Raw genomic sequence first — 6,316 nt, 5'->3', positions numbered from 1 at the left:
GTCAGAGGAACAAAGGGCAAAAACTTTGTGAGGATATCATTGGGTATGATAGTGAGAGGCCTCTTGGTTCCTGGACCTGTGTAATATAGGAATGAGAGAAACAGCATCAAAAGTCAATTGCTGGATAAAAATATATACTACATCTGGAGAGACCCCTAACTTTAAATCTTTTATCTCAACTGGCTCCATAACTAAATCTTCAGTAGATTATTCCCATACTAGCTAATGGGAATTCCTTGGCAGTCCAGTGGTTAGGACTCGGACTCTTCGCTTCTGGGGCCCAGGTTTGATCCCTGATCAGGGAACTAAGATCCCACAAGCAGAAACAAAACCTAGCAGCTGATAAAGAGATTAACAAAATAAAAATTAAGTACATCATCTGACCTCTTCTGTGGACTGTGTTTTTTTGGCTAGAGCAGTGTTGTATGAGAATCCATGATAATAAACTATTCAGTAAATCCATAAATAACAGTGCTGCCAGGTGTATCACAGGTGAGAAAAGCAAATCTAAGACTAGTATGTTTACCAATGAGGACAAAACCACTGAGATGTTACTCCTTCTAATGCAGTTAGCTACCAGGTAGCAGAGCTGATCGCCCTGCCCCCCTCCCCTTCCCCCGATATATTAGACCGTGAAAGGGCAATGGGGGCGAAGATGGGGTGGGAACATGACAATAGCCAGAATTGCCTCTGAAACCACACTTGTGTCTGTGGATTCCATCCTTGCCATCCCGCACTTTCTTTATTCTCCCATCAAACATGGCTTGACAGGAGGACACTAACACAGAATATGTTATCTTGTCTACCTGATTGTTTAAAGCCTCTTTCACAGGGCTTTGGTATGCACATTAACATATCTCACACATATTCTCATATTCTGGAACCGCTTCCCAGCCTTTTCTTAAGTTGGCACCAATTCTTTTCCAAGCCCCTAACAATCCAGCCACACTGCTAGTTTCCTCTCCATGACTGTGTATAATCCTTATTTCCTACCATGTCTCTTCAGGCTACAGAGACAACACTGAACTGCTTGAAGTTCTGCTCCCCAGGAGGCTTTTCCTTACCTGTTCTTCACTGCCACCCGTGAACAGGGGGTTTCATGCCCTCCACCACCTCGTTTTTGACTGGTAGGAACATAATATCTGAGCCACCTAGAAATCAAGCTTCGATTTTTTTTTTCTGAATCAATCAGTTGTCCATAAGGAACTCTCATGCGACCATAGTTTTGAGTTGAATGAAAAGAGGCAGCATGACAGGAGAACCCATATGGGGAATGAGATCATGCAACTGATACTCAGGCTTTTAGGACTAGATCTGCTGAATGATGGAATTCCAAAGATGTGCGTAACTCAGTAGTTCTCAAGTGAGGATTAATTTTGCCTCACAGTGGCAAACTTTAGCAATTTAACTTAAATATTTAGCAGCGTTTAGAGACATTTTTCATGGTCGTAAGTGGGGGATGTCACTGACAATCAGTTGATAGAGGCCAGGGACGCTGCTAAACATCTGTAAGGCCCAGGACAATTCCCCACTAGGAAGAATGATCACTCCAAATATCAGTAGTGCCAAGGTTGAGAAACCCTGATATATAGATACATGACTAAGTGAATTAGATGATGTCGTGTTCAGAATGGACAGCTGGGGTAACAGGGTTATTTGGAGTCCCAGGATCAGGTGTTCATTCTTCAAAAGGCCAAGTAGAAAGAGCCTATATCTCAAAAGAAATTATTAGCCTAAGAGTACTTATTGCTGACTACCCTGTGGACCTCTGCTTGGCAAGGTCTGTCACAGACACTAGTCATTACCTACTATGACTTTGGATATTATTGAGCTTCCCCACATGATGATAGTTCTGGTCAAAGAATTCATAAAAAATAAAATCCACCCACAAAACATTTTCTTCCCATCTCCATATGCTATCTGTTTTTGTGCTCAAGGGAGAATGCTTCCACAAAGTTTGCGTTCAACAATGCTATTGTTGAATTGGAAGCTGAGACCGCATTTGGCCATTCCAAATTCCTTAAGCACTGGGTACACAAGCAAAACGGATGTTAGGGCACTGACTGGAGTGATTGCTAATACGCCAAGAGGTAACTGAGTTGCTGCTACACAATAGGAGCCAGGAGGAGTATGGACAAAAACCCAAAGGCCCCAAAACCCAAATAGAGTTGCTTCCTTGTTAGACTCTCATATTGCTAGTAGAATATTACAACAGCCTTACACAGGCAGAGCCTCAAGTCCCTCAGACATGAGGTCTTCGTCACCCCACTGGATTGAAAACCTATACCTGTTAAGAGTTCTGGATGAAAGTCAAAGGAACATTAAATAGATGTTAGGGTAATAACTAGCTAGGTATTGTCTTGGTCCTCACAACTAGTTTCAAAAAACAAATAGCTAGAGCCTCTATCCATATTTCTTTTGGAACGGCATGTATGTAGTCTAACTAACTTCCTTTTTATTTTTTTAATTTCTCACATTGTTGTTTGAAGGATTTTGACATTGGCTCTAACTGCAATGTAGTGCATTGTTTGCAGAATATATTGTGATGGGATTAATTATGGAATTGGGAAGGAACGGAATTCCCTGCAATCCTGACCATGGAACTAAATATAGTAACCTATGAGAACTTTAATTGTCCTCCTATGAGGAAGGATCAGTGCATTCTCAATTGAATGAGCAATGGTTGTACATTATGTTAGATGAGATAATTTTTTGAAGTGTAATCATGGGAAATAATGAGTATGTATCTATTGGGCAGGAGAAGGAGTAGACTTTAGTGGTTATTTTGTCATTTATTGACTGCTAAATCCCAAAACCTGTTTTTATTTAGGGAGAATTCCTTGTTATGTGAGTGTCTGTTAGAAGGCAAACCTCCACACTGCATTAGAGAAGGCTAAGAGAATAGATATTTTCTTTCTCACAAATTGATTGCTAATATGTAACCTTGGTGCCACCAATTGTACTGCTCCTGCCTGAGCTTTGAGTTGTGAAAGGATGGCATGATAACTAACAGAAGGCTTAGAATTCATCTGCAGTTGTGCCAGTCTGTGGTATTGGCAATGGTTTCTAGCTGCATTTTGCTCCGATCAGGCCAGAAATAGAATCCTGATCAGGCTGTTTTGATGCATAACTTTTGCTATCTTTGCTACCAAGCTTTCCTTGGTGTCTGGCATTTTATGATCCTGGTTGTCTGACCTTTCTTCAATTTTGTGAGCTACTCCTTAACCTTATAATAAAATTATTTTGTTCCTAGCCAGCAAAAATTAGATTCTGATGTTTAAAATCAAGTACTGAGGATTCATATATCAACTTCCACCACTGCTTGTCTACAAAGCTCCTTGAGAAAACTTTGTTCCACCACGATTTCAGCCACCTAGACTTATTTTACTAATTTTAAAAATTATTGTATGCTATCCCAGCCTTATTATTTTATAATCACTTGTCTTCCTAAAGAATCTTTTAGATTCTTTTAAAATGCATACATTACTTAGGCTGAAGCTCACACACAGCAGGAGCTCAGTAATTGTATATGACATGTTTTAAACACTTTATCTATGCATAGAATTACAAAGTGGTAAAGGAAATTTGTTTTTATATTTGGAAGAAATTACTCCAGATCTTATACATAAATTGACAATAAGAAAACTTATTACAAGCCCATAAGTAAGTGTTCCTTATAATAGTACAAATGTCTATTTATATAGTGCTGAATTTTTTTTTCAAAAATGCAAAGAAAGTTAATAGGAATGTAAAAGTATGATATTTGAAATAAAACATATCTTTGGATTTCCTTTGGTTTAACCGTTTACAATTGACATTGGACTGAGCGGACAAGTGGTATAATTAAAGAGCAGTCAGAATCCATTTTATTTGTATTTTCATAAGTTCATGTATCAGAACCAAACTCCATAGAGTACAGAACTACAGAACTACAAGTCACTTGTAGTCATTGTACAGAACTACAAGTCACTTCTTGGAGTAAAAAGTTTCCAGCAACGTAAGATGGTTAGTCAAACATCAGTGCTTAGAATGGTAGTATTTTTACTTATAATCTGAAAAAATTGTGTACAACAAAACATCCAAATGTACAATGACACTAAACTCCCCTCAATACTGGAATTTGGAAAAACTACAAGAATATCCCAGAAAGATGTACAGGTGGGCAGAAAAATGACAGATGTTTAATGGTGGACACCTGGTAGCATGGGAAGAAAATCCAGATGTTTTTATAAAGGACCACCTGGAAAGGTGTTAGAAACAAACTGAAATACTTGCTTTGGACTACAGGAGCCTCTGCTGCTCAAGAAAAAGCATTGCAAATCTGTGCTGAAAAGATGGACCAAAATCATAAGTTTAAGAGTAGCTTAAACGTGTGGCAGGGATAAGGGGGACTTGAGGGGAGTAGTCATTAGTGGCTTATTAAATCATAAAGGAAATGAATACAAGTAAAATGAGCATGGGCAAATAACCAATAAATAAATACAAAAATAGTAAAGAATACTTTAGGGCTTGTAAGTGGTAATGTCAGAAGAAAAATATTCAGAGCGTTGTGAAGTTATGATAGTTTTTACCTATAGATATAGTATGGCCTTAAAATCTAGACAGCTTTGATAAGGGCTTCCCAGGGGGCACAGTAGTAAAGAATCCACCTTCCAGTACAGGACACAAAAGGGACATAGATTCAATCCCTGGGTGGGGAAGATCCCCTGGGGTAGGAAATAGCAACCCACTCCAGTATTCTTGCCTGGAAAATTCCATGGACAGAGCCTGTTTGGGCTACAGTCCACGGAGTCTGAGTTGCACACAACAGAGCCACTGAGCATACAGCTTTGATAAAGGCTTATAAAACCATGAAAGAAGAAAGCTGCAGTCTTTAAAGGGGGAATGTTTCAGAGATAATGATTAATCTTGTGGGAGAAAATAGGTTCTGAAAAGTAAGAGCTGTTTTGTGTTACCTCTGAGAGAGCATTAAACTGAATGAAAATCACTGCTTTACCCTAACAGCTTTTTCTTTCCAACAAAACTCTTAATAAAACACAGTCTACTTCCTGCCTCTTCCAGCAACATGCTCCCGGTCTCTCCTGCTATTTCCAGAAATCAGCACTGTTTTACAGCTGCTTACATGAAACTAACTGCCGAGATGGGCCCATCCTGGACTCAGTGAAATTCATATTTTCCTTCTCTTTAGAGAAGACCGCAAGACCAGCCAGTTAGTGGCTTTGAAACAGCTCCAGAATGGACCTGGATATTCAGTTTAGTGTGATATGTCAGGAAAGATAGGAATTCCTAAGAGCAATTCAAAGTTAAAATCCTGACTCCCTCCAAACTTTTGTAGATGTTGGCTCTGCTGCTGAAAGTTCAGCCTTTTTTTTTTTTTAAAGTACCATTTTAAAATCTGTCAGCATAATTTGTGTGTCAAAAGATAGGACTTCTTTTTTTTTTTTTAAAGAAAAAAAAAAAGGTAGCTGTGATACAAACCTCAGGACACCCACCCACCCAAAGAGCCAAAGAATAGTTCCTGTGACATTCCACCTTCCTCCATTTAGTCCCTCTTGGAAATCCACCACCAAGCTTGGGGACTTCACCCCAACAAAATTGTAAGCATTGTTAGGTTTTTGTGTAAGATTTGCTGTAGCGTGGATAGCTGTGATTGGTGAGTCAACTGTCCGTGGCTACCAGTTACACCAAGATTGTAACAGCATTTTTACTTTCTGTACAACAAAGAGGCTTTGTAAATAAAATCTTAACATTTTGGGTCTGTTTTTTCATGCTTTTCTTTTCAAAGACATTTTTTTACATTAGGACATTGTGACAACTGGCAAAAAAAGTATTTTTAAGAATTTAAGTGAAATAAACACATTCCTCTTTGATAAAAAAAAAAAAAAAAGATAGGACTTCTTATGTCTGTATTTTAGCTAGATACTGAGAAAATAATTACTCCAACTTCTAGGTAAGTTATAATCATTTATAATTCTTAGTGCTGTACAAATCTGCCCAAGGTGAAAGTCAATATGCTGGATCTAAAAGTATAATGAGAGTATAATTTTCCATTTGGCCTTAAATACAACTGGTGCTTACACTGTTGGATGTTACAAGTTCCTATTAATACAAAATATAGATTGCTTGACATTTATTTTTTATCAGTTTTTATATAAAATTGTACTTTCAGGTTGTACAAATTTCCATTTGTATTCAAGTTTGGAGAAACAAGGATTATAATTTTAAATATCATGTAAGCATCCAATAAGAAATATTCTGTAAAATTGATAGATAAATTGTTTTAAAGGAAATACTAGAATGAATCTCAGAAAATGTT

General features: G+C 38.0%; 1 long non-coding RNA gene across 1 annotated transcript; it reads left to right on the top strand.

The window, feature by feature from the left end:
- Positions 1-1,006: 1,006 nt before the first annotated feature.
- LOC145541479 (uncharacterized) lies at positions 1,007-5,754 on the top strand. Its single transcript, XR_014079048.1, has 2 exons — positions 1,007-1,127; positions 5,005-5,754. It is a non-coding gene; the product is annotated as an uncharacterized LOC145541479 (long non-coding RNA).
- Positions 5,755-6,316: the final 562 nt, after the last annotated feature.

The sequence above is a fragment of the Giraffa tippelskirchi genome, chromosome 3 (assembly GCF_054371585.1).
Source record: "Giraffa tippelskirchi isolate mGirTip1 chromosome 3, T2T-mGirTip1v1.2.pri, whole genome shotgun sequence".
Lineage (NCBI taxonomy): Eukaryota > Metazoa > Chordata > Mammalia > Artiodactyla > Giraffidae > Giraffa > Giraffa tippelskirchi.
This window is presented reverse-complemented; position numbering and strand designations above follow the sequence as displayed.